This window comes from Mustela putorius, unplaced genomic scaffold (genome assembly GCF_011764305.1).
Source record: "Mustela putorius furo isolate JIRA1106 unplaced genomic scaffold, ASM1176430v1.1 tig00001492_pilon_pilon_pilon, whole genome shotgun sequence".
NCBI lineage: Eukaryota > Metazoa > Chordata > Mammalia > Carnivora > Mustelidae > Mustela > Mustela putorius.
The window spans coordinates 273,108-293,252 of record NW_025421765.1 but is presented as its reverse complement, the minus strand read 5'-3'; the positions used below and the strand labels follow the sequence as shown (position 1 = coordinate 293,252).

General features: G+C 42.8%; 1 pseudogene; it reads left to right on the top strand.

Annotated features, from left to right (window-relative positions):
* Positions 1-3,388: 3,388 nt before the first annotated feature.
* LOC123394112 lies at positions 3,389-5,528 on the top strand (annotated as a pseudogene).
* The last annotated feature ends 14,617 nt before the right edge of the window (positions 5,529-20,145 follow it).

The window sequence follows — 20,145 nt, the reverse complement described above, 5'->3', positions numbered from 1 at the left end:
TGGCAGCCATTGGCCTGGAACGTGGGGCTGGGAGGAATCAATAAATAACGGCCAGATGTTGGTGAGTCTAGACAGCCATCATTTAATCCTTAATCTGCACTCTCTGCAATAATCAGAGTTTTGTTGTTTTCATTAAAAACTCATTAGAACTCTAATTTAAAATGTTGCTATAGCTCTTATGAATTCAAGATGAGACTTATTATTCTGAATACATTGACAACTTAAAACTTAAGTGGATTTTCTTATCATGTAGTCTCTATATGCAAGAAAAAGATTCCTTCCCAAAGAACAGGTTGGGAAAATATACTTGAAAATAAAGAAATTACTTTAAATGCATTTAAGTATTAAAAGTATTTCATTTAAAAATTTTCTTTAATTTAAACGAGTTCATTACCAGTAAACCAACTCACAAGAAATGTTAAAGGGAATGCTTTGAATGGAAAAAAAAAAAAAAGTCCAGACTGGAAGTAAGAAATTATGAAGGGGCAAAAAATTAACCAGTAAAAGCAAATATATAATACAGGTAAAGACTAATAAAACCAGTCTGCTGGCTACTAATTAGTAGACTATAAAACCAGTATGGAGGGAAAAACACAAAAACAGTAAAATTAATTATTTTACAGAAATCAGCCAAGGGATATAAAAAAAGATATAAAATATGACATCATATACATAAATCATGGAAGGGGAAGTAAAAATTTAGTGTTTTTAGGATGTGTTCAAACTTAAGTGGCCACCAACTTACTATGGAATGCTGCATACATAAGACGTTATATGTCAACCTGATGGTAACTGATGGTAACCTGATGGCAATGGGATAACAAATAAAAATTCTATGTAGGTATGCACACAAAAAAGAGAAGGGAGTCTAAACATGACACTAAAGAAAGTCATTAAACCATAAGGGAAAAAAGCAAGAAGAGAAGAAAGGAACAGAGAAAAACTACAAAAACAGCCAAAAAACAATTAACAAAATAGGAATAAGTATGTACCTATCAACAACTGCTTTATTTTTTTTAATGATTTTATTTATTTATTTATTTATTTATTTGAGAGAGTGAGGGAAATTTCAGATGGAGACGCAGACTCTCTGTGGAGCTGGGAGCCCGATGCAGAACTTGATCCTGGGACTCTGGGATCATGACCTGAGCTGAAGGCAGTTGCTTAACCAACTGAGCCACCCAGGCACCCTCAACAACTACTTTAAATGTAAATGGACTAAATGCCCCAATCAACAGACAGGATGACAGAAGGGATAAAATAAAATAAAATAAAATAAAATAAACAAACAAACAAAAAAGATTTGTCTGTATGTTGCCAACGAGAGATTCATTTCAAACCTAAAGGTGGCCTGAAAGTGAGGAGACTGGAGAGCATGGATCATGCAAATGGAAGCAGAGAAAGAAAAAAGTCAGGGTAGCAATTCCCATGTCAGATAAAACAGACTTAAAACAAAGACTGTAGCAAGACACAAAGAAAGGCATTAATATGACAAAGGGTACAATTCCACAAGAAGATGTAATGATCATAAATGTACATGCACCCACCGCAGGAGTGCCTGAACACACAGAGCAGAAGTTCACAGACGTAGAGGGAGAGACTGACAGCAGTACAGCAGCAGGGGACTTTATCATCCCCCTTACATAAGGACAGATCATCCAAGCACAAGACCCACAAGGCAACAGTGGCTTCAATGACACATTAGACCACACAGACCCAACATATATACAGACCCAACAGAATAGTTCACTCAAAACAGCAGAACCCACATTCTTTGCAAGTGCACAGGGAACCTTCTCCAGGAGAAGTCACGCGTTAGGTCACAAAACAAGTCTCAGTAAATTTAAGAAGACTGAACTCAGACCAAGCATCTTCTCTGACCACAGTGGTATGGAACTAGAATAATCAATTACAAGAAGAAACAAATGGAGGCTAAACCACAGGCTTCCAAATAATGGGCATCAACCAAGATGTCAAAGAGGAAATAAAAAAACACATGGAAACAAATGAAAATGAAAACATAGCAGTTTGAAACCTTTAGGATGCAGCAAAAATAGCTCTAAAGGGGAACACTGTAGCAATACAGGCTTACCTCATATAACAAGAAAAATCTCAAATAAATAACCCAACCTTACATCTAAAGCAGCTATGAAAAAAAGCCCAAAACTAGTAGAAAAGAAGAAATAATAAAGTTTGGAGCAGAAATAAATGAAATAAATACTTCAAAAAATAGAAAACATTAATGAAACTAGAAGCTGTTTTTTTGAAAAGATAAACAAAATTGATAAACCTTTAGCAAGACTCATCAAGAAAAAGAGAGAGAGGACTCAAATAAATAGAAATCGAAATGAAAGGGGAGAATATACAAAGGACTGTGTGAGAATAATATGAGAAATTGTAGGCTGACAAGTGAAGCAACCTAGAAGAAATGGATAAATTCCTGTAAACAGAATCTTCCAAAACTGGATCAGGAAGAAATAAAAAATGTGAACAGACTGATTACTAGTAATGAAATTTAATTGGTAATCAAAAAACTTTCAGCAAACAAAGTCCAGGACCAAGTGAATTCACAGGTGAATTCTACCAAACACTTAAAGAAGAGCTGAAATGTATTCTTCTCATATTATTCCAGAAAGTGGAAGAGAGCGGAAAACTTGCAACATAACCCTAATACCAAAACCAAAGACACCACAAAAAAAAAAAAAAAAAAAAAAAAAAAAAAAGAACTGCAGACCAGCCTCTCTGAGGAACATGGTTGCAAAAACTCTCAAAAGAACTTGAATGAAACAAATTGAAGAATACATTAAAAAAAAAATCATCCACCATGATAGAGTAGAATTTATTCCAGGAATTTAAGTGTGGTTCAATATTCCCCTATAAATCAGTGAATATGCTATATCACATTAACAAGAGAAAGAATGAAAAGACACACAATCATCTCAAGAGATGGCAGAGAAAACATCTGATACAATACAACATCAATTCATAATAAAAAACTCTCAGCAAAGTAGGTGTGGAAGGGACTCACCTCAAAACAATAAAGGCTCTCTATAAAACAAACAAACAGCCCACAGCTAACATTACATTTAATGATGAGAAACTGAGAGCTTTCCCCTTAAGATCAGAAACAAAATGAGGGTCACTCTCACCGCTTTCACTAAACATAGTACTGGAAGTCCTAGCCACAGCACATAGACAAGAAAAAGAAATAAAAGATGTCCAAATTCATAACAAGCAAACTTCTCCCTGTTTGCAAATGGCAAAAAAAAAAAAAAAAAAAAAAAAAAAAAAAAAAAAAAGAAAACTGACAGCCAGCAAATAAACTGGCATGATACTATAAATAGAAAACCCTATCCGCGGACAAGTGCGAGCGGGGAGCACAAGTGGGGTGCGGCGGCCAGCGAGTGGCGAGGCGCCTGCGCGGTGTCCGGGCCCCTGAGCCCGCGGCGCTGAGCCAGCCGGGACGGACATGCGCGGGAGGGCGCCGTGGGGCAGCCGAGGCTCCGCGGGGGGAATGCAGGCTACTGGTTGACCGCAGATCCCTCAGCCTCAAGCGTGGAGACCTCCCAGAGTAAGACACCATGTCCACGGCAGGAGTTGCTGCTCAGGAGATTAGAGTCCCATTAAAAACTGGATATCTGCACGATGGCCAAGCCTGAGATCCCAGACCGTCGAGGACCTGCTGGGGGAGCCTGCTTCTCCCTCTGCCGCAGTGAGTTTGAAAATCAATCTTTAAAAAAAAAAAAAAAAAAAAAAAAAAAAACTGGATGACGATGGCCAAGCCATGAGGACCGTGAGGACCTGCTGGGGCAGCCGCAGTGAGTTGAAAATCACTTTTTGAACATTGGCCTCACGATGCCTACAGCCTCAACTCCACGGCCCAGGAGCACCTCGCGTCTCTCGGGCACCCGGCGACGCCTGCGGCGAGGGACGGCCCCGCCCAGAAGCCCAGCCTGGCCCCGCTGGTCATCCCGCCCGGCGCAGCGAGGAGAGGAGCGCGTGGTGTGCGGTTTGCGGCGGCTCTCGGTGAACTGGCTGTGCGCGTCCCCCGCCCCCCCCCCCCCCCCCTCACCCCCGGGAGGAGCCCCCCCCGTCCCCCTTCCCCTGCGCGGCCCTCTGCGACCGGGGCTCGCGGCCGCTCCCGCCGCTGCCCATCTCGGAGGACCTCGCCCTGGACGAGGCCGACTGCGAGGTGGAGTTCCTCACCAGCTCGGACACCGACCTGCTCCTGCGAGACTGCGCGCTCTCCGGCTTCAGATACGACGTCCCCGGCCGGCGCAGCTTCCGCGGGTGTGGACAGATCAACTACGCGTACTTCGACACCCCGGCGGTCTCCGCGGCCGACCTCAGCCAGGCGCCCGAGCCGCACGGCGCGGTGCAAAGTTCAAATCCTCCCCCGCCCCAGAGCCACCGGAGACTGCGAGGGTCGCATTCGGGACCGGCCGGGTCTTTCAACAAGCCCGCCATAAGGGTGTCCAGCTACATACACAGAGCTTCTCCCAACTCAGACGAAGACAAACCCGAGGTGTACCCCAGGGTCCCCATACCTCCCCGGCCCGTGAAGCCGGATTACAGAAGGTGGTCAGCAGAGGTTACTTCCAGCACCTACAGTGACGAAGACAGGCCTCCCAAAGTGCCACCGAGAGAACCTTTATCCCGCAGTAACTCGCGCACACCCAGCCCCAGGAGCCTCCCGTCTTACCTCAACGGGGTCATGCCTCCCACGCAGAGCTTCGCTTTCGACGTCAGCAGCAAGGCTCTGCAGAGACAGAACAGCGAAGGATCTGCCAATAAGGTTCCTTGCATTCTGCCCATTATCGAAAATGGGAAGAAGGTCAGCTCGACGCATTATTACCTACTACCTGAGAGACCCCCGTACCTGGACAAATATGAAAAGTTTTTTCGGGAAGCAGAAGAAACACACACAGGCCCCCAACCCCAGCCCCTGTCTGCTGACTGCGGTGTCATCAAACCGGATCCAAAAACAAAACTGGACCTCGGTGGCCACATGAAGCGCAAACACTTGTCCTATGTGGTTTCTCCTTAGGCTCTGCGGTCGTGGTTCAGCAGGGGCTCCCTGGGAGCAGATGGTTGGCAAGCCACTCTCCCATTCAGTGGAGATTCACAGGGGAGTGCTCCAGATCGCAGAGCAGAATAGCTGAACCCTCCGTCTTAGAGAGAGGGTCAGAGCAGCCACCAGGCGCCCTCAGGCTGGGAAGCCCTGATTTTGTTGGCGTTGCAGGAAAGTCTGTTCCAACCTAGAACGGAAAGCTGTGCCGGCGGGGAGGGAAGGCTGGGGAACCTTCGATGTGTGTATACATTAGAGACCTATAGAAGCCTGTGTGGCAGCCACGGGCCGTAGTCACGGGATAACCAATTAGTTGCTACCTTAGAGTAACATGTATTCAGAATGTTAAAACAAGCTGGAGGACGACTCCTGACTGAAAATTGAGCAAATGGAAAGAAAACACAGTATTGTTTAGATCAGAATCATTAAAAAAACAAAAAACAGTAAACAACCAAAAAAACCCAAAACCATTTTTGCTTAGTCAGTTTGAAAGGATCTGGCTCTCGGGCCCATGAAGTTCTGTCTCCTTTATTTCTGCAAACAGACTGTGCCACTGAGGGCGGGGCCCACATCTGTCCCGTGGCCCTTCCTGCCCAGTTTAAAAATCGTCCCGAGGCCTGGGTCCCTCCAGTTTGCCTTCTGCTCCGTTGAGGGGAGGTTGGCAGTGTGCTTGGCAGCCATGTTCTCACCTGTGCACATGTCTCACACCTTGACAAATGAGAAGGTTCCAGAATCCATAAATCATTTTTCCTGACAGTTCCTGCTCTGTTCTGCCCACTAGCGTGGCCCATCGTAGCGCGGGCCTCGCAGCTGCGGAAGGAGGGCAGGTTCAGGTCCTGTGGAGAAGCAGACCGTTTGCCCGTGGTCAGGAAGTCAGTTTTAAGCAATCGTGAAACAGCTGTGTGACAGAGTCACTGGGAGCATGTGTTGTGGTTTTGTGTTGGTGTTTTGTTGTTTGTTTGTTTTTTTTTAAGATTGTATTAATACACAAATACAGCACAAGCTGGCCTTGTGTTGCTGGTTCCTATTCAGTATTTCCCGGGGATTGTTTGCTTTTTGAGTGAAACACTTGTGACCAAGAGCACAGTATGTCTTAATGGCACAGGTCACAATAGCATCTTCCTGCTTCTGGGACCATCCCGATTGGCTGCTTCACCCGGACTCAGTGAGACCTGTCACGTGCGCTGGGGCTTCCACACGCTTCGAGGTGTGGATCTTGTAGAGACAAGCACAAAAGAGAAGGTGCTCACTAACAGAGGTACGTTACTACAATGTTCTCTTAACAGTTCAACAAGCTGTTTACAGTTTAAACTGCTGAATGATAAGATTTGAGCTATTTAAAGCTTATATTTTAGTATGAACTAAATGAAGGTTAAGACATGCTTTAGAAAAAATGCACTGATTTCTGCATTATGTGTACAGTGTTGGACAAAGGATTTTATTCATTTCTGTTGCATTATTTTGAATATTGTCTTTTCATTTTAATAACATTATAATACTATTTAAAAAGAAAAAAGAAAACCCTATCAACTCCACTAAAATAAAAATTAGAACTGACAAATGAATTCAGATAAGTTGTAGGATACAAAATTAATATACATAAATCTATTGTATTTATATACAGCAATAACGAAGTAGCAGAAAGAAAGGAAGAAAAGAATCCCACTTATAATTGGTTAAAAATAATAAAATACCTAGGAATAAACTTAACCAAGGAAGCAAAAGACTATACTGTGAAAATTCTGGGGCCTCTGTTTGTTAGACACACTGGCTGGACGTACAGGGTGTCGTGGTAGCTGAAAAAAGTCAGACAGAGAAAGACAAATAAGATACGATTTTACTTACATGCGGAATCTAAACAACAAAATAAAAAGAACGGACTCTTAAATACAAGGAACAAATCGGTGGTTGCCAGAGGGAAGGGGGTTGGAGGATGAGCTAAATGGGTAAAGGGGGTTGAGTCACTTCCAGTTATAAAATGAACCGGTCACAGCAATGAAAAGTGCCGCACAGGGAACACAGTCAGTAATGTGATAACACTGTGTGGCCACAGATGGTGGGGACACTTACCTGGCGTGTATTTTATAACATGTGTAAAAGTCAAATCACTATGTCATACACTTGACACTAATATAACATTTTAAGTCAACCATACTTCAACTTAAAGAAAAAAAGGATACTGGTTAAATGAAAGGGAGGGACAGACTGTTCCCATTCTGAGCAGCCTCAGGAATCCTGGGGACTCGCAAGTGGCTTCCTAAGGAAGTGTCCCTTTGAGTCCCAGGGACTCAGCCTTTGGGGACTCTAGCAGTCCCCTGACAGCCTGTCCCCCACCTCATTCCCTGTCACCAGCTGAAAAAAAATACCCCCTTTTTCTCCAGTGGAAAGCCATCTTCTTAGCTGTGCACAGTTGTCCTCTGGGAATGGGGGTCGCTCGGTTTGTTTCTTGAGGCGCCCCTGCCTGGTGCTTCCGAGGCCCTGCAGAGGCAGAGTTCTCCTGCCCCAGACAATCCTGTTCTGCCCTGGATGATCCCGTTCCCCTGCCCCGGATGATCCCGATCTCCCGCATCCCTCACGAGGCTCCGCCCGCAGCCAGGCTTCTCGAGGAGGACATGGCCTTAGGAAGAAGCTGACCGCAGAAGCTGGCCACGTGTGTGTGTCTGCCTTTGGGCAAAGACTCTCCGAGTCCGATGTTAGCTTTCATTTAAGACGTTTCTTCGTGAACGTCCTACATAAAAGGTCGGCGATGCCCGAGTTCTGGAGCGCAGGCTCCCTGAGGATGGTTTTCTTTCTCGGATAGAGATGCTACGTGCGCATCTCCAGAAAACGCCCCTGTGAGCTCTCAGCCCATTTCCCCGGATTAGATTATGTTATTTTAAAATCTCTACCAAGTGTTTAAGTCAATCTTTCAGCAGCTTGCATTTATTGATGGACTTTTTAAAAAAATTGATTTGGGACCAAAATTTGTGATTTCTTAATTATTACCAAAAAATAAATGAATAGTTTTGGGGCTAAGTTAGTGCCTGGGCTGGGATTTTAGAGTTGTACAGAACTGGCTTTGAAAATAAGTCATAAACAATGGATTTGGGCAATTAAGCTTTTGCAAACTTAGTTTTTGTGGGGATTAAACAAGAAAATCCATTTACATCACTGCACTCAGTGTTTGGCACACAGGAAGTTTTCAGTGGTGTTGTGGCTGTTCCTCTTTTAATTACATTATTAATATCACTAATTATGATAATTATTATTATGTTTCCTTCATTGTTCATAATCGTGTATATATACGATTCCATAACAAATATATATATTATGCCCCAAAGCTAATGTAATAAAAGTGGTTGATCTTGCCTTATTTTCTCAAAATCTATGAGCCTTGAAAAAGCAAATTAGTTAGGAGTTTATAGAGAAAAAAGTAGAAGTAAATGTGAAGCTGTGTTTGATATCCTCGAATGAATATATATGCACATCGAAAGACCTGATGTGATTTGCAACGACGTGGATGGAACTGGAGGGCGTTATACTGAGTGAAATAAGTCAATGAGAGAAGAACTATTATCATATGATCTCCTTAATATGTGGAATTTAAGAAACAAAACAGATGAGCTTAGGGGAAAAGAAGAAAAAATAAGGTAAGATAAAAATAGAGAGGGAGACAAACCATAAGAGACTCTTAACTCCAGGAAACAAACTGAGGGCTGCTGAAGGGAGGTGGGCAGGGAGATGGGGTCATGGGGTGACGGGCATTAAGGGGGGGCACGGATGTGATGAGCACTGGGTGTTGTACGCAACAGATGAGTCACCAAATTCTATCCTGAAACTACAGGATAATACATAATATACATAATACATACATAGTACATAAATACATAAGAATACACTATGTGTTAACTACTTGATTTTTTTATATTAAAAAATTTTTAAAGATTTTATTTATTTATTTGAGAGAGGGAACTGAAGCAGAGGGAGAGAGGGAACCGAAGCATGGGGAGTGGGAGAGGGAGAAGCAGGCTTCCCACTGAACAGAGAGCCTGGGTGCAGGGCTGGATCCCAGGACCCTGGATAATGACCTGAGCCAAAGGCAGACGCTTAACAATTGAGCCACTCAGGCATCTCAATTAATTGATTTTAAATTAAAAAAAGAGAGAGAGACTGAATTTGGTTCATCATTCAGGGATGATAAAATGATTTAAAACTTCTGTCATATAATAACAGCAATATAATGTTTTGTAAGCTTTTTCTTCATTCCTTCATGTCTCTTTAAGGTCCCAGACTTCTATTTCTGACTTCTCTCATAATTTGCTCCCAGAGAGGACATTTATTTTGGTGGCAATAGCTTCCTTTTTAAACCTGTATTTAATATTTCACTCCTCCCTCCCAGGTTTCTATTCTTACCTTTCTTAGCACATTCAGCAAGAAGAGGTATAAACAAGAAGCATAAACATTAGAAATAAATCAAAATTATCAGTGTCTGTTTCTTGAAAATAAGACAAGATCCCCAAAAACAGTAAGTAGTAAGAAAATTCAGTAAAGTTTCTCCCTCTGAAATTAATTTCAAAAGCCAATGGTTCTCCCCACATATGTAAAATAAGGAAAAATTGTCCCCAATTTTAATGGAATCTGAAATAAAAAATTAACAAGAAATGTTTCAAGATTTCTATGAATAAATATTCAGAACAGCACCGAAGGACATGACAGGAGACAGAAGACAGGAGACAGAAACAATCCCTGGGTTGGGTACCAGGACTTGATATTATAAAGACATTAGTCCTTCCTAAAGTACAATGCTAAGTAAAATAAGATCATTCCTTTTATTATTTTTTTTTTTTGATAATGCCATGTTTCAATTTGAAATGTTACATTCAAGAGTCATTGAGTGAAAAGAGTACACTTAGTGAAAAGAGTACTTAGTGAAAAGATAACAAGTGTTAGCTCTACAGGTGTAGAGAAGTACATGACAGAGCCCGACTCGGGCTCTCAGAGATTAGCGTGTCAGGACAGGTGTTCATGATGAGCGATCGGAGGGCCCGGCAGTAAACACACAGACTTACCCCGGAATGTAGCACATGCAGCCAGTGAACGTGGCGGTTCAATTCAGTGAGGAAAACGGAGTTACTCAGTAAGTGATGCTGGCCCAAATAGCCATCTAGAGGTCCATACATCACACAAGGTCCATCCTTCACACCGTACATTGAAGTAGTTGTGGAATGGAATGAAGATTTACACTAAAAGAGACCCAGAGAAAGGACAGGAAAAACCAGGGGAGAATGTTTGTGGATACAAAGCACAGGTGGCCAGCTGTGGCTTTCTAAGCAGGACCCAATCGCTTCTCAGCCTTGTGGGTAAGATCAAGGGTGTCAGCAAGGCCCAAACCCAGGTGCCAGCGAAGAAAAGACTGATAACTTAGCTCAACTGAAAGGTACGGAATGGGGGTGGGGGGAGCCCTCAGAAATACTTCAGACATGAATAGGAACAAATTGTTAGTACACCTGACAAAGAGCTAATCTCTTCCATTTATAAAACCCTTTTTACAAACCAATGGATAAAGACCAAAACTTCATATAAAATCAGGCAAAAAAGATAATGGTCAGTTTACAAAAAGAAAATAAAATGACTCGTGAACATACGAGAAATGCCCAACTTCACTCCCACTTGGAGAGATGAGTCTCGTAACACCCATGTGGCACCATGGACCCTCTCTGATTTAAGGAGCTCAAGGCATTCCGAGGAATGATCTTGGCTCAGGCTAGAACTTTCCAAATTGTGGCGGAGTCTGAACCCTTTTTTTTTTTTTTTTTTAATTTTTTCTATTTCCCATGTCTTAGTATGACATGTAGCTAGCACATCAGATCTGATATCCCTGTGTATCATTCAGCATAAGATGCAGTTTAAAAACAGAATACATTTAAAGATGATCATTAAAGCCACCAGAAGAGTTAACCCATGCTGGATGCTCAGGACGTCCAGGACTCTAACTCCCTCACGTGCTTTACATGTGATAATTCAACACATCCTCACATTCACAAGTAGGGAAACTGAGGCAGGAGGCATCTCAGTTCACTGTCCTCACATGACACGGCTAGTTGTGAGGTCATAGAACTGGAACCCAGGGGGTCTGGCTGCCTGACCCACATAAACTGGCTTGCCAGGGTCCGGTGGATTTAGGCAGGAGCCCCTGGAAGGCGATTTGCATAACATTAAATAAAAATGTCCCAAACACCTGCTGCATAGCTCTGAATATGACAGTCCAGAAGGAGGATCACCTTAAATCCCCTCAGTGCACCGTCTACACAGAGTAGAAACTCCACTCCTGGGAACGAATCCCACAGGGACACGTGAGCAACACAGAATATGCCTGTGAGGACAGTGTCACATCCTCACAGTCACGGTCCGGTTCTCTGCCGCTGGTGAGCACAGAGATAAAGCATGCTACCTTCATTCTATGGAATAACATGGATCACATAGAATGCATTTGTGAGACAGGTTTTTTTAAAAGCAAGATAATAACAATAAATAATAATAACAATACATCCCTGAATGGATATTACTGGGTGGATATACAAGATATCATTGACAGCATTTTTCCCCTCTGGGTAAGGGGTTAGGGCCTAAAATCTTAAATGAATTCAATTTTAAAACCTGACTTCACGGCTGGTGGTTGGAAGAGGAGGGAAACCCGACAACAACGAAAGCCAGGCTAGATACCAGGAGACAAACCACCTTGCAACCTTCCAAGAACTGGTCTCACTCCGTTTGACTCAGTCCTGATCACTAATTAGCTCCATTTCAGATACAGTCTATAGAGACAGATTCCCAGCCCAGGTTCGCAGCAGCCCCACTCCCCTCCCCCACTCTGGGCCCTGCGGTGTCGTCCCACTGGAGCAGGTGCCAGTCTGCACCCTGAAGGCTCCCTGGGTGCCCCTTGCCTGGGCACTGCATCACCCTTCCTGGCTCGGACACTCAGGGCCCCTCACAGTACGGCGTCCTGACCCGGCTTTCTGGCTGGTCCCCTGGCCAGCCCGTGTCCTAAACGTCCTCCCGTGTCCCGGGGGCAGCCTGCCAGTCCCCCCCACCCCCTCCCTCCTTCCAGCTCGGCGTCATCCCTGCAGGTGTGCCCTGCCCCACTGGTCCCTGCTCTGGTGGCCTCCCTCTAAACTCCATGCCATGAAAACCCCCGCATCCACCGCCGCCTCATCAGGGGAGCACTCCCTGACTTCGATGAATGCACCTGTTGCATTTCCCCGCGGACCCTGGGCTCTGGGGCTTCCGATCTGGTGATGCTGGTTCCTGGCCCGCAGCCCCAGCCTGCGCAGCCCTGAGAGACTGGCTCCGGCCCCTGCCCTCCTCTCTGTGCGCATTCTTCGGTGTCACCATGGCCCGGACGACAGCATCTTAAAGAATATAGCAGATACATAGCTTTACTATTATGTACGGTTTTACTTAATGTTTTCTATTTTCCCAAGATTAATCGAGTCCATAAAAAGTGCGCCACACTGCCTAGAAATGAATCTTTTCTCCCATAATTCTGTGCATCTAGGACTATAGAAATGTCGCTGTCCCTGCACTGTATCTTCCAAGTAAGTTATGCGTTACAACTATAAATATATACACATATGTACACACACATATAGTTGTATAGTGTGTGGATACACACACATGCATATTTTGTATATTGTAAATATATATTTTTCTTTTCCTTATTTGCATTTTTTTCAAGGTCTTCATTTTATTACATTTTACACAATATAATTTGAGTGGCAATAAGCTATAGCTGATGGAAAATAACACACCTGTGAATCAAAGACCCTGTTTGGGCTTATATAGGGGATAAAATTAAAGATGAACATTGAGAGAAATTGTGAACTATAAGGAACAAATAACCAGGAAACAGATTCTCTGGTGACTTTCCACAATCCAGAGAAACTCAGAGAGAGAGAGATTAAGGAAATATTGTGCTTTCCTAAACTCCTTACATTTGGCACGAAAAAGAAATCCATTGTCTGCCAATATCACCTCATTCTCATTCTTGTTTTCCTTACTCAGAGTGAGAGATACACACTTTCATTTTGATGGTGCTCAACATAAGTTTGAAATGCATCATCTTTTATGAGCCTGAAAACGTATTCAAACCCCCAGAGCCTAAGTGCATGGAAAGTCACAGGGAGAGAAGACTGTGTTCTGTTAGGGAATGGTGACAGACTGTTTATGCAGGTGCCATTTTGCTGAGGGTGTCCATGGACATACAGGAGGTTTGTTCATAACACATCCAGCACCTTTCACCTTTCAAACTCCTGGGTCCTCTGTTCAACTGCTAAAAATAATAATGCAAGATTTTTTCCTTCCTTCTTTTTCATCTTTCTTTCTACCTTGCCTCATTCTGAATTGATTTGAAGAAGAAATCATTTCTTGTCTTTGAGAGTGTTGTATTACAGAATACTCACAGGTGTTTTCTTAGGTAAAGGACTTGGAGCAATCTTCACTATCTCTATTGTCAATGAGATAGAAGTTCAAAAAGATGAAGTTAATTCACTCTTGATTTGCAAGTGACAGGGCAGTAATTCTGATATAGAAGTTTCGACTTAAAAACTATTAATATCCCTGCCCCACAGAATCCAGCGCTGTTTCCTAAGCATATGAGTAAATGAAAATTTGGCAGAAGGTCCTAAAAACTCACCATCTGAGAGTTCTCTTGGCCCAGCCATTCTAGGCTTTGTAGGAAGAGCCCAGGGTATGGCCGTGGGAGGAAGCACCAGATAGTGAATGCTACAGGAGGTAAGAGTCTGAGGGTTCTTTTTGCCTCTGGCTTTGTCTGTGATTGTGCAAGGGTCATTAAGATTCCCCAGGAGCAGGCTCCCAGGACTCCTGGAATAGATCTAACCCATAATCCAGGAATCACAGACGAAAGCTTGTCAGTGGCCTATAACTTTCCAGGAGCATCCAAACAGGGCTTTGACTGATTGAAGATCAATTCAGGTTGTGAATAAGAAACATTTTCTTAAACATAATTAAGACTTTTCAGATAAATTCAGAACTCAAAATTTCCAAGAGAAAAAGCTCTTTAGGTGGCAAGGGAACAACAGAGGAATTATCTTTCAGTACTTCAGCTCTGCTTAGAGTATTTAATGTTGAAAACAGCAAAAGCTATTTTCAGTGTTTTCATTTAGAGTTCCTGCTTACACAGCTGTACAATTTTTTAGAAAAACAGTCTTATGCAGAAACACTAAGAAGAGAGATTATACACCCCCTTGAATCAATCTGACGCCTCACAGGCTCAGCACGAACAGTTTGAAATGGGTGAAACCTCAGGAGTGTCAATGTAGATCTTATAGATCTGTAGGATGATAAGATCTTATAGATCAAAATGCCCTTCTGATCACATTGCTTGCTCCAGATTTGTCTCTGAAAGGTACCAGAAGCCGACAGTTATACAATAAAATTGATAGAGTGAGCCCTAACACTCTCTTAGAAACGCTCACTATATGAGCCATTTACTTTGCCACAGTCTTTACACATATTTTATGTTCTATACGACCAATTTGAGAAAAAATAGTAAAGTGGGCAAAATTAGTCTTGTGCAATTTCTCTCTTCCTTTTTCCCTTTTCCCTCTTCCCTGTGTTTTTTTAAAAAACCCTGTCTGTATGTGTTGTTCCCAATCAGGAGCCAATGAGGCTATAATGTAGGCTCCCCAAGAACAGACACCATGTCTTATCTTCTTCAAATCTACTTTTCAGAGCTGAACACAGTGCTTGAGAAGAATCACCATGAAAAGGCACCTGCATTTTTCAATAAGAAATTCTATGAGCCTGAAAACGTGTTCGAACCCCCAGAGCCTAAGTACTTAGATGTGGCGCTCGGTCATCCACAGTGGGCAGGCTGGAGGAGACCATGACCTCTTTCTTTCCTCTGAGCGGGAACTCTGTGCCGTGATCCCCCCATGCTCTACACACATACACACCACCCAGAATTCCAGTCAGAGGTTTGTTTCACATGAGAAGTAGAACGTCTTTGAGAAATTAATTTGGAAAATATCAGTTATGTTTAATAAGCCTTAATCATCAGTTAAAGTTTAACACATCTTTATTTAATTAAGTATTTCCTGCGTGCCCACGACAGAGCAGCTGTCCTGCTAGGTTTGGTATTCAGTGGAGAGCAGACAATGCTGGGGGTGGGGGTGGTCAGTAAACATGAAGACAGATGCAGTGTAGGGTCACACGAGACAGAGCATGGAAGTGAGGAGTAACGGTGCGGTGTGACTGTGGGGATGGGGACAGAGGGTTAGCTAAGGGATCCAGGAAGGCCACACAGAGCAGCTGCCATTTGATAGAAACCCCAACAGTGAAAGGAGGCAGCCTGGGAAAGCTCTCTGGGGAGAGCTTTATAAGCCAGAAGGAAGGGTAAGTCTAAACGCCCAGAGGCAGGAACAAGCATGGTGCCATTAAGGCAGGGAAAGAAAGGTCACCCCAGGGAGTGGTAAGTGACCGAGAGAGAAGGTTATGGGAGCAGTGGGACCAGGCAGAGTCTCACAGGCCACACTGATGTGGGTTGACACCTGGGGGCTCGTGAACTGGGTGGCTACAAGGAGGCAGGTGAAGCAGCTCTGTGGGAGAATTGCCAAGAACCTGTAAATCTCACGAGGAACCGGCTCCCTGCTCGTGCCTCTCAGAGCACCAGAGCACGCTCTGTTCACCAACGAGCTCGAGGCAGTGCCTCTGATCTTGGAAGCCTATGGGTATGGGTACAGATTTTTAAAAAATCAGTGCTTTGTCTTATACGGTGATTCAAGACATAGACGACCCCAGGTTCTGAGCCTCACTATGGACTGACCGACGGAAGAGTGGTTTTGGTGAAAACCATGTCCATTGCAAGTAGAATATTCAGAAAAGAATAGTAAATTGGGCATCCACTTAAGAGCCTTGTAAGAGTTCTACTGAATTCACAGCTTAGAAGAAAGTACATTGAAGCCAAAATGAGCCTCCAGAAAAGCCATGCTTGCAGTGAAGGTGAGGAAGCATGAAAGAAAAGAAACAGCCTTGGTTTTCCAATATTTAGCAGGTGTCTGGTAGTTGAAAAACAGCTGATATTACCTTTGCATTTAAATAATTCAAATTTTATAAAACATATGACCTAATGCTTTCTTAATTATAGATCAAAGAGACATTCCTTTAAGATTGTATTCATTAAATCAAACTGGAAAACTTCAGTTGTGAAAAAAAAAATCAACAGTACAACTGGTCTTTTTTCTTTTCTTTTTTTTTCCTAACTGGGAAAATTGGTTCTTCTCTGTCTCCAAATTTTGTTGTTTGTAGCTGTCTTTACTCACTCTTCCGTTTCCCATTTTGGTTAAGGACAGATCATAGGATCTAAATTGTATGTGACTAGGTATTCCAAGTCACAAAATGGTGGCGACAATACATACAGCTTCTTTTATAATCAACTGTATACATGAAAAAAAAAAAAAAGGAAAACAAAAAGAAAAAGAATAGTTTTTACCCAGCAAAGCATCCAATACCATAGCCAATGGACAAATTCAAGTTCAGTCACAGGAGACACATTCCAGGCACCCCCTGGCCACACCCAGCTGGTGCTGCTGTGTTGGAGGTTGGGATAGAGCTCTTCTCAGTCACACAGGGAGTTCTGTGGGACAGCACTTTCCCGATGCTTCCCAGGCACACATTTATTTAGGAGATCTTTTTTTTTTTTTTTTTTTGGTGTCCTGTTGATTATTAATAATTGTGAACACATCATGTTGATTATTAATAATTGTGAACACATCACCTCCCAATAAATAAATGCAGAAGATTTAGTTCTTTGAAGAACCCATCCAGAAAACTCCTTCCTAGACAAAACCCATGCCTTCCCTTACATAAGTCATTGGCAATGATGCTTTATATTGTGTAGTACTTATATCCTATTGTGAAACCCTTTATCTTTAAACAGTCATACTTCCTGGGAATCAACCCCGATCACGGGGTGTTGTAATTCTCTCCCTGAAGACAGACCAAATGGGATGAGTGTTTTGTTTTCCACACAGACCCCCGAGGTGTTACACCTTTGTGTAAACACTCTTTTTCAGATTTATTGGAAAATTATCACATTCGGGGAAATGAGTTAGAACTTGCAAACCTATTCAGAGATACATATGTTTTAAAAACATGACTTCCTCCAAGAAAGACATTTATTTCTTTTGCATAAACAATTTTCTCACATGAGCATATTCTGCTGATGTGTATTAAAAGATATCAAGGGACAGACGAGGGACGTGTGAAGTGAAGATTCACCGAATAGCCCTCGACCTTCACATCTGGGCATAGAACCTCATTGTGTTCACTTCTAATTGTCACCCCAAGCCTGGAAATCAGTCATCCTTGGAGATGGGGAAGGTCTGGATAGACTTGCTGCAAGCGGTCTGCTCGCTGGAAAGGCAGGTCGCAGGGCAGGGCCGCCCACACTCAGGTGACCTTGGACTAGGGGAGCAGGAGTGAGGAGAGCTGCCAGCTCAGGGCCAATGCCGCGGTGATTTTACGCTTGTACGTTATCTTCATTTGGACTTCATTTCTTGTCAGTTCACTCCCCAAATATGATTCATTTGCCATGTTTTTGCCATGAGGTGACAGCCTCCGGCTGTATTTTTTTTAATGTGAGGAATCCTTGTTGCCTACCTTGTTCCTGTAGCTCTTACTAAAGTTAAGGAGGGAAAAAAAAAAAAAAAAGGACAAGAAAACCCCAGAAATATATATGTCACTCAAGTACCAAACCTTAAATAGATTTTCAGAGATATTTACCAGTTTAAGGATAGACCTAAGTAGTAAGTTGTTTATTTTTTGACCAAAAGATTCAGCTAATGAAAAATATCTGTGGGCCCTTTGCATGCATGGCAGATAGACTTGAAAAAGTGGTTCTGTTGCACTTGGATCCATTTAACGTCTGAAATCCCTTCCTAACCCTTATTTTCTTACTCTTGAAGGGAAACATTGTTTCTCCTTTACCCTTTACGCCAGCTACTACGGTAGCTGACACACACTGAACGGAATCACTCCAGGAAGGAAGAGGAGGAGGTAGGAGGCTCAGGGTGTCACTCTTTCAGTGAATTCTCACAAAATCCCTGAGTTACGTCTTCCAAAAGGGGAATTTGGAATTTCACATCTTCCAAAAGCAGAAAAGTCTGAAAATAAACCTAAACCATCACCACAGTCTTTGCCGTGAGTGTATCGACCCACCAAAAGTTTTCTCCCACCTCATTCCTGTTCGTCCCAGGAAGACTTGACATAAGATCTATCCTCTCAGCAAACTTTTAAAAAAAATTTTTATTTATTTGAGAGACAGAGAGAGCATGAATGGGGGGAGGCACAGAGGGAGAGGGACAGGCACACCGCTCCTCTGGAGACTGCACAGAACAGGTTGTCTTTGCTACGACTCTTCCAGGGGCCTGGCAGCCTTGGAAGCCAGAGGCAGATGACTTGTCCGGGCTCAGAGTAGGTGCAGGAGCCACCGCTCTTCCTCCCGTGCCCAGACTGCCACGACTTCGTGTCAGACGTCCTCACTGTTGAGTCATTCTTGCTGATCATTAGCTGCTAGTACAGCCCAACCGTAAGCTGTTATTGAAATGACAACTCTGAAGAAATTTAAAAGATTGAAAGACTCTTTCAACTATGATTCACAGTTTGATCCAAAACAGGGAAAGTAAAGAGATGAGAAATTTTGTGAAACAGCAGGAACCAATCAGGAGAAGGCGAGGCTGACAGGTCCAGAGACATAGGCCCCGGTTTTGGACATTTATGCAAATGACGTGTGTGTCTGCTGCCCCACGCAGAAATGCCAACAATTTGTGAAAGGCAAGCCCCCTTCTCATTGCGATGCCAGGCCCCATCCCCTGGGATCAATATGAAGACATTTCAATGATTTTTATGAGCATGATATGTTGTGTACAATCATATACATGAGTGACCTTGAAAATCTTTAAGGAACCAATCCATGCTGTCCACAGGATCCTACATAGCATGAAAGCAACGTGCTTGATGTGGGCAATTTACCATAAAACAACTCTCTTGACATTGGCTGTATTTACCACTTAGCTCTTCCCTTTCACAATTTCTTTGTGTGAAGAAATATTCCTTTAAATTATCCATTCGGTGAAAGGAGAAAAAAAAAAAACCACTATTTCTGTACTCATCCCTGGATCTGTTTTAAATATTCGAAAAAAAATAATGAGTGTTTTACAAAGTAAAATAACTTAAGTCAAGGTCAAAATCAGCTTTAGCTAATATTATACATACATCTCTCCCTTCTCCTTCCTGAGATGTGACCTTTGATTCTGAATGAGCTCATCCCTTCTCTTGGCCCACCTTCCAGCCACTTTACTTTAGCCCTGTTGGTGTGGACGCTAGGTGAGCGTGAACCCCATAGGTCTGGTCATTTGGGCTCTTATCTATAAATATGTGTCCCCCTTTTTTTGAATTGCAATTACATTGAATTGAATTCTCATTTGTAGAACATTTATGGAAAATAGCTTTTAAAGCAACTTTAAATTTTTTAATGAGGAAGAGCTGCTGGTTTGCAAAATAATGTTCATTGACTTAAAACAATTATTTGTAACATGGTTTTAAGCAAGCTAGGAGATAATTATTGCATAATTTAAAAATCAATTATAGCATAAGTGTTTAGATGGTAACAGACCATTTAGGGAGATTGAATTAATGTACTTCAGATATTCTCTTACCAAGATACAATGCTAAAATCAGAATTTCTTACTTAATTACAAGGTGTAGTCGTGAATTGCAGACACCATAACTTGGAAAAGCATCTTACAATTCTATTGCAGATGAGAACTCTTGAGATTTACTCTACCTTTTAGAATCCTTATGCCCTCATTTGGAAGAAAGAATGCATAGTTACCTGGAGAAAATACAAGGATTTTGCAAATGACAGACACTAGCAAAAGTGGTTACAGTATATGGAGGTTCCTCAAAATGTTGAAAATAGAACTGCCCTATGACCCAGCAATTGCACTACTGGGTATTTACCCTAAAGATACAAACGTAGTGATCCAAAGGGGCACGTGCACCCAAATGTTTATAGCAGC